This window comes from Elephantulus edwardii, unplaced genomic scaffold, assembly GCF_000299155.1.
Source record: "Elephantulus edwardii isolate Elephantulus edwardi_28Jun2011 unplaced genomic scaffold, EleEdw1.0 scaffold00044, whole genome shotgun sequence".
In the NCBI taxonomy this organism is placed as follows: domain Eukaryota; kingdom Metazoa; phylum Chordata; class Mammalia; order Macroscelidea; family Macroscelididae; genus Elephantulus; species Elephantulus edwardii.
In genome coordinates, this window is record NW_006399794.1 from 17,616,352 (window position 1) to 17,623,964 (window position 7,613).

Consider the following 7,613-nt stretch of genomic DNA (forward strand, 5'->3'; position numbering starts at 1 on the left):
TTTTTCTCAGTCTTACCCCCACCCCAATGCCAGCCTCATTCTACAACAGTGGCACCATATAGCATTTGTCCCTTTGTGACTGAGATACCTCACCGGATCTATTCCATTCAATCCATATTGAAGACTGCAGGAAATGTTTCAGGCCCTCTCAGTTTCAGCAAGCAAGGTTATGTCATCTGCATAGCACAGGCTGTTGATGAGTCTTTCTCCAATCCTGATACCATATTCCTCCTTATAAAGTCCAGCCTCCTGAATGATCTGTTTACGTATAGATCGAAAAACTGTGGAGATTAAGATGCATCTCTGATGTACAGCTTTTATGATTTTGAACCATGCAGTGTTTCCTTGCTCTGCTCTAATGACGGCTTCCTGTTTCAAGTCTAGGTTCCAGATAAGCACAGTTAAGTGTTCTGGGATTCCTATTTTTCTTAAGATTAGCCACAAGGGAGCTCTGGTGGCCTACTGGCAAGAAGCTGCTTCTGCAGTCCTGAAGGCATGTGGTTTGAGTCCATCAGCTGCTCTGCTGGAGAAGGATGGGAAATCTCCTCCCATACTATTAACTGCCTCTGAAAAACCACAGGAGGGATGAGCTGTGGGTCAGTTCTGACTGGAAGGTCCACACAACATGATGAGTAGATAAGAGAACAAATCAGGAGTAGTCAGGGACTTGATAAAGGAACTTGATAAAAATAAAAATGGCAATATAAAATGAGGAAAAAGAAATTTTAAGGGGAAAAAAGCATTTTGGGGGAAAATGGTTTCCAATTTGAAGAAATGAAAGCTGACTTGACAGTTTGCACTTCAAACAAGGATGAACTTCCCAGGAAACCATCATAAATGCGAAAAAGATCACTATAAAGTTAAGAAAGGAACTAGTTGGGAATGTACCTCTGTATATTATTGTTTTCAGTGCCTTCAAGGGGACTATAATTCATAATAACCCTGTAAACAACAGCCAGGAACCTTGCTCTATCCTGCACCACCCTCACAAGCCATCCTCGAGCCTCTTGTCACTGTGTCAATCCATTTTGTTGAGGGGCTTCCTCCCTTTCAATAATCCTCTAAATTACACAGCATGATATCTCTTTCGAAGGATTTGCCTTTGAAAAATCTGCATTTTTCACAAAATGCCTAAAGAATATGAGAGAAAGTTTCACCATCTTTGTCTTTAAAGTGCACCCTTATTGCCCTTCCTCCAAGATAGATTTGTCTGTCCTTTTTTGGCAGTCCATGGTGTATTAAATAATTTTAACCATGAGTACAATTCAAAGCCTTTAATTCTTCTTCAGTATTCCTTACTCATTGTCCAAATTGAGCATGTGTGTAAAGCAACGGAAGAAAACATGACTTGGGTCAAGGATCTTTTAGTTGACACCTTTGTTCAACAAGTCCTTGACACTCGATTTGGTCAGTGCAGCATAACTTTTAATTTCTTGACTGCTGCTTCCAAGGCTGTTGATGGTAGATCCAAGTAAAATAAGATCATTAACTTCAGTCTTTTCTCCATTTATCATGATGTCTACTGGCCCAGGGGTAAGAATTTTTGTCTTCTTGATGTTGAAATGTAATCCATAATGAAAGTTGTATGTAGTCTTAGATCTTGTTCAGAAGGTGAAGTCTTTTCTTCCCTCTGCAACAAGGTTGTTATCTGCATCAGATAGGTTGTTGGTGAACAGTCCTCAAATCTTGATGCAGTATCCTTCATATTATCCAGTTTCTTGAATTAGTCACTATGGCTACTGATTGAATAGGTGTACAGAGAGGTTACAACCCTGATGCACATATTTCCTTATCTTAAACAGCACTTTTTGCTTTGTTCTATTTAATTGACTGCTTTTCAGTCCATCTACAAGTTGTGTCTAAGCACAAATAAGTATTCTGGGATTCATTCCCATTCTTCTCAATACTAACTGTAATTTTTGGTCTACATAGGCAAATGCCTTTGTATAGTCAATAAAACACAAATAAATATCCTTTGACATTCGCTGTTTTCAGCCAAGATCCATCTGATATCAGCAATATATCCCTTATACCACAATGTCTTTCTGAATCCAACTTGAATTTCTGGTAGTGCCCTGCTGAAGTACTGTTTTAACTGTTTTTGAATAATCTTCATCAAGATTTTACCCTGATGTGATATTAATGATAGTGTTTGAGAAATTATGTCATCTGATGAACCACTTCTGTTTTGGAGTGGACATAAATATGGCTCTTTTCAAGGCAGTTAACCAGGTAGCTAACTTCCAAATTTCTTATCAGACTAGAGAGCACATCCAAAGATATATCTGTTTGCTGAAACACTTCAATAAGTAATCCATGAATTTCTGAGACCTTATTTTTTGCCAGTGCCTTAATTTCAGTTTGGACTTCTTTCTTAGGTGCCATTAGTTTTGATCATATTCTATTTCCTGAAATGGGACCTATTTTGTGCCATTCTCTTCTTTTTGATACAGTGACTCTGTATTTTTTCCATCTTCTTTTTGTTGTGTCCTGTATCATTCAATATTTTGCCCATAGAATTCTTCAGTATTATAGTTTGAGGTTTGATTTTTTTTATGCAGTTGTTTTAGCTTGAGAAACAATGACTTTTTTCCCTTTCCATTTTAGATATTTGTAAATTTCATCATAACACTTTGCTTTGTCCTCTCAAGCTACCATTTTAAATCTTCTGTCTAGCTGTCTTGAGCATTTCTTCCCTTTGTTTTGTCTTCTTTATGCTGAAGAGAAAGTTTCAGAGTCTCTTCTGACACCCATTTTGGGATTTTGTTTCCTTCTTGTCTTTTTAATGACTTTTTGCATTCTTCGTGGATGATGTCCTTGATGTCCTCTGACAAAAATTGTCTAGTCTTTGGTCATTAGTGCTCAGTACATCATATCTATTCTTGAATAGTTCCTAATTTAGGAATGACAAACCTCAGTATACAGATGAGAAAAGGTTAAAAGCCTCACATATTATAAGGTTAAAAAATGGTAGATTTGACTATATAAAAATTAAAGAGTTCTATGGAAAGTCTGCTGTTAGGGACCTCTCCAAAGTGCTGAAGAGCAGTGGTGTCTCTCTGGAGACTAAGGTGCGTCTGATACAGGCCATGGTCTTCGCAATCACCTGTTATGCATCAGAGAGTTGGACAATGACCAAGGAGGATAGAAGGAGAACTGATGCCTTTGAGCTGTGGTGCTGGAGAAGAGTACTGAGAATACCATGGACTGCTAGGAAAACAAATAGATTTGTCCTGGAGAGGGTTAAACCGGGTGGCTCCTTGGAGGCAAGGATTCTGAGGCTCCGTCTAACTTACTTTGGACATGTAGTGAGGAGAGACCGGTCCTTGGAGAGGGACATCATGCTTGGGAGGGTGGAGGGACGGCGCAGGAGAGGAAGGCCCTCTATGAGGTGGATTGATTCAATGACTGGGATAATTGGGATGGGAGTGTCAGAGACAGTGCGATTGGCACAGGACAGAGCGGAGTTTAGGGCTGTTGTACATAGGGTCGCTATGAGTCGCAGGCGACTCGACGGCACATAACAACAACAACAACAACAACATGGCGTTATGCAGATAATACAACCTTTCTTGCTGAAAATAAGGAAAACTTGAAGCCCTTCTTGCAGAAGATCAAAGACTACATAGTCTTCAATGGATTACATCTCAACAGCAAGCAAACAAAAATTCTCATCACTGGACTAATAGACAACATCATGGCAAATGGATTGAAAAACTGAAATTGTCAATGATTTCATATTACTTGGATCAATAATCAGTACCATTTGTATCAGCAGTTGTTAGATTAGGAGATGTGTTACATTGAGAAAGTCTTCCGTCAGGGACTCCCTGACTTCATCAAAGGAGAAATGATGTCAGTTTGAAAGTTAAGGTGTGTTTGAGTCAGGCTATGATCTTTTAAATTACTTGCTATGCGTCTGAGAGCTGGACAATTAATGATAGAAGAATTTATGTCTCTGAGTTGTGATATTGGAAAAGAGTACTGAATATCCCATGATTTATCAAAAGAACAAACAGATATATCTTGGAAAAAGTACAGCCACAGTACTCCTTGGAGGCAAAGATGGCAAGGCTTTGTCTCACAGACTTTGGACATTTTGCTAGGAAAGATTATCCATTGGATAGGGACATCGTACTTGGAAAAGTGGAGGGTTGATAAAAGAAAGGAAGACCCTCAACAAGATGCATTGATAGTGACTCCAGCAGTAGACTCAAATATGTCAGATATGATGAGGATGGGATAGGGTTCATATCTGTTGTCCATAGGGTCACTGAGCTATACTCAATGGCAGCTAACAACAATTATTTCTGAAGGAAAGATTCCAAACTTGGGTAAATTATTTGCTATATTTAAAGTTGACAAGGAATAAATATATAGAAGGCTTGTAAAGTGATAAAACAATACTGAAAACCTAAATGAGTAAACAAAGATTTTCAATATGCAGTTTGCTTAAGGGGGAAATGTTAGTTGCTAACAAACACTGTTTACAAGGAGACTAGGAAGAATCTCTCTTACAGCAGATAGAGATCATAATTCTTCAACTCACAGTTTAAAACCACAAGATGAAGAACTCCAAACACTAACTGAAGAAAGAAATGGAATTTAAACGTCAAATAAGGAGAGCAATAGAACGTAGGTGCATGAATGCTGCAGTGAAGCTGTCTTGAACACTAATTCATGTGGCATGAGAACCCAGGATGGCATCAGTGGCAGTGGTATCGAAATAGCTGAAAAGATTCACTGCCCATCCCTTATTCCCCTGTCCTTCCCTCACTATTCAGATGGTGGACAGTGTTTGTTTCCTTACCACCAAAACAAGACCTAGCTCTACCTCAGGCCATGTCTATGCCATCTTATATCTGGGGCCAAAGGCTTGTACAGTGTTCTCCCCTGGAGCTTTGGGACTGTGCCTCATCTGGTGTGCAGTTAATGCTAGATTAATTGGGGCACTTCTTCTGATTGGAGCCATTACCTCTTACAAGAATAATTTTCCCAACACATTCCATGGTCATGTATGGCTACACATGGACATGTCAGATCTGCAGTGATTCTCTCTTTATGCTAGCCAACTCTGAGTACTTTGGCAAAGACCTCTAACCAAGCAGACTAGCCTAGGCTCATCTGCGGCCAGCAGAAACTCTGCCCCAGGGTGAGTGCCCCACCCCTTGACACACCCTATACCTGAACATGTGCTACCCATGGCCAGTCTCATATAGTGGGTTTTTGGTCACCACTCAGATGAGCAGAAACTCTGATTTGACTGGATACCCCAACTCCAGCCTTCTGCCGGACTAGCAAATATGCTATTCTAGGCCAAATAGTTTGTTTTCTATTTCCCATAGAATACATGTTTGTTTTATGGTATTTATATACTTCTTTGTGTTATAGTTTGCTCTTATGGATATAGCACTTTTACGTCACTTTGCTGTCCTTACAGGGGGTGACTTGAGAGTTACTGCTTTTTATAACTTGTGTATACACATGCTTGCATGTTTACAGTGTTATGAGTAACAGTCCTTGTCTGATAGGTTGCTGTACTCGGGTGACTTGCAATACCAGCAGAGTCTTTCATGGTGAATAGTTTTTTACAGAGCTTCCAGACTAAGACAGACTAAAAAGCTGTATTTACTATCAACTTCTGAAATATTAGGCTTTAAAAGATCCTATGAATAAGCACAGGACATGACACTTCCCCAAAGAAGACATTCAGATGGCAAACAAACACATGAAAAAGTGTTCAAAATCCCTAGATATCAGAGAGATGCATATCAAAACAACTATGAGATAACATCTCACTCCAGCAAAGTCCAATAGGGCAGCAAAACTCTTATTGACTCCTGGTGGGAATGTAAAATCATACAGCCACTGTGGAAGGCAGTGTGGTGCTTTCTCTAAAAGTTGGAAATACAAATACCATTTGACCTAGCAATTCCACTAATGGAATATACCCTAAAGTAACCAGATCCATGACTCAAATAGTAGTATGCATAGCCATGTTTGTTGCTGTGTTATTCACAATAGCAAAGAAATGGAAGCAAACCAAGTGCCCATCAACAAGTGAATGTATAGAAAAATGATGGTACATTCACACAATGGAGTATTACAGAATATTGAAAAACAGTGAACTCATAAAATATTACACAACATGGAAGAGCCTGGAGGATATTTTATTGAGTGAAAGGTCTCAGTCAATAAAGGATAATACTGCATAACACTGCTGTTATAAAATAGGATAAACATGAGGGGTTTGCTCAGAGAATGGGTAAAGTGTGGATATATAACTAACACTGCATTAGAACAGATGAGGGGAAGATCTGTCCGAAAGGAATATACAACTAGGCTTTATATGTATGACAACAATCTGGAAAAAGGGGTGCATTGCATTGTGGGCTGGGAAAGGAGGGTGAGTAGGGAAAGAAAATGTGCAACAATGAATTTGAAAAAAAACCCCAACAACCCTAAAACGAAAAATTAGCAAAAATCCCTTAATTTTTTTAAAAATAAATCTTGCAGATAAAGATTTTTTTAAAATTTTTGTGTGAGTGTACTGTGAAATCAGATCTGACTGGTACAGGAGGAGATTGTCCCTCCTTCCCCAGCAGAGCATCTGGTGGATTCGAACCGTGCACCTCTGGGATTGTAGTTGCAGCTCCTTGCCACTAGACCACCAGAGCTCCCCTATAGATAAAGATTTTTTTTTTAAAAAAAAAGTATAAATAAGAAACACTGTTAGATATAAAAATGGAAATAGAGTCCCTCAGATTGGAAGGCACTAAAAAAATTATGAGAAACAGCTAACATCCATTAATACTTAGAGCATAGAATGTAGGAAATATGAATCTAGGAAAACTGGAAGTTGTAAAAAAAATAAAATGGAATACATAAAGGTCTACAGCCTAGGCATCAGTGAGCTGAGATGGACTGGTATTGTCCACTTTGACTCAGAAAATTGTAGGATATCGTATACTGGAAATGACAAATTGAAGAGAAACAGTGTTGCTGTCAGGGACCTCTCCGAAGTACTGGTCCAGGCCACAGTCTTAACAATTGCTTGCTTTGCATCAGAGAGCTGAACAATGACTAAGGATGACAGAAGAAGAATTGATGCCTTTCTTTGAGTTGTGTGGTGCTGGAGAAGTCTTAAACATACCATGGACTGCAAAGAAAGCAAATAGGTCTGTCTTGGAGAGGGTGAAACTAAGTTTCTCCTTGGATACTAGAATTTTGAAGCTCTGTCTCATATACTTTGGGCACGTAACAAGGAGGAATCAGTCTTTGGAGAAAGATATCATGCTTGGAAGGGTAGAGGGACAGCACAGGAGAGGAAGACCCCGGATGAAATGGAGTGATGCAGTAACTGGGGCAATGGAGGTAGGTATATCAAAGACAGTGAGACTGGCTTAAGACAGGGCAGGCTTCAGCGCTGTTGTACATAGCGTCACTATGAGTTGCAAGTGACTCAATGGCACATAACAAAAACAACATCAACAGTGTTGCATTTATAGTAAAATCTCTGCAAAAGACTCAAGCAAGACCCACACCTCACTCCATACACAAAAACCAACTCAAGGTGGATCATGGACCTAGGACTAAAACCAAGGACTATAAAA